Consider the following 1,553-nt stretch of genomic DNA (forward strand, 5'->3'; position numbering starts at 1 on the left):
AATCTAGTCTCAAAACCTACACACACCTCTTGCTCTTGGCTAGATCTTAACACCTGGCAAGAACTCAGATGCTTAGAAACATTTCCTGTTCTTATTTACTCAGCTAAAAATAGCTGTCAGTGTTAAAGCATCCTAGCACTTCATCCTAGCACTTTTTCATTCTGTATGTGTGCATATAGATATCTCTCAAAAAAATGTGTGTATATTACATATATATACACATATGTAAAATGCATACAAAATATGTACATGGACATAGAAATGTGTGTGTGCGTATATATGCACACATACACACGCATATAAATAAACTCACATAAGTGCTTCACTGTGCTATTTTACATGAAGTAGAACATGCAAACAAGAGCAGCCATGCAACAAATTCATATATAACGTGTCTTACACTGGGAAACTTCCTTGCAGAAGTAACGGTTTATCTGTACGGTGTTCACTCACTCCAAGTTCTGTAACTTTATAAAACTTGAGCTGTCACTTAAACTAACTTAAACTAAGGTAATTGAATCGTTTCCCTCCACCTGCAATTCCAAAGCAGCACTTCGTAATCACTCATGGTTTGTTCTCATGAAGTATTGATGTCACAAGGATTTATTGCTAGGGTAATCAGAGGAGGAAAGGTTACTGTCTATGTATGTGCACATTCATATGTATGACTTCTGCCTATTCTTTGTGTCTCCCCCTTTGATTCCCCAACACATCAAAAGGCTTGCGGAGGACCCAGCTGAGCAGCCACCTGCGGCGAGGAGGCACTCCAAGATAGTTTGCCATCTCATCACAATGGCCCAAAGAAGGCAGGTGGTCTTCCCAGCTGGGCTTTCTGAAAAGGACTGCCTGAAAATGATTGTTTAAATTTCAGCGCTCCCCAGAAAAATGTTGAGCCCTTCCTTTAATGTGTCTGGTTTTGTTAACACGCTGTCCCAGGCTGGCAAGTGATGCCGCTCCTGTTATTTTGTACCGGCTTGGTGCTCTTGTATGCCTGCTGAGCACGAGGGGCGGCCAAGGGCGGTGGAGAGGGAGCTGCATGCGTCCCCCTGCTCCTGTGCGAGCCAAGCCTGGCTATGGCTCAGAGCTGCCAAAGGAGCTGCTCCGGCTTACAGCCCTGGTAGAGCATCTCAGCAGATTTCTGCCCCACTCTGCCTTCATTTGTCCCGTATGTTTCTGGCCTTTGAGACACAGGCTGCTGAGAGTATCCTTGCCACTTCTGATCAGAAGCAGGCCTCTTTATAAAGCCAGAGCATGACAGATCCTCAAGCATGATGAATCCACCCAGACTCATCTCATTTTGCAGCTACCCTAGACCAACTACAGACAAATATGGGGAGTATGAGGGTGACAGGGAGAATAAGGGAAATGGGAGGGCTTCATTTCTCCATGGTTAACATCAACCAGTGCAAATTACCCTTTCACATGATGTGGTCCAATGCAACCAGTTGGCCATCCCAGTCAGATGGAGATCACATCCTTTTCTGACTCTTTTTTATTCCTGAAGCCTCTTTTCGTGTGTACAGGGCTGTCTGCACAGTTGGGTCACTTCCACA

Source organism: Charadrius vociferus, unplaced genomic scaffold (assembly GCF_000708025.1).
Source record: "Charadrius vociferus isolate BGI_N301 unplaced genomic scaffold, ASM70802v2 scaffold722, whole genome shotgun sequence".
Classification (NCBI taxonomy): domain Eukaryota; kingdom Metazoa; phylum Chordata; class Aves; order Charadriiformes; family Charadriidae; genus Charadrius; species Charadrius vociferus.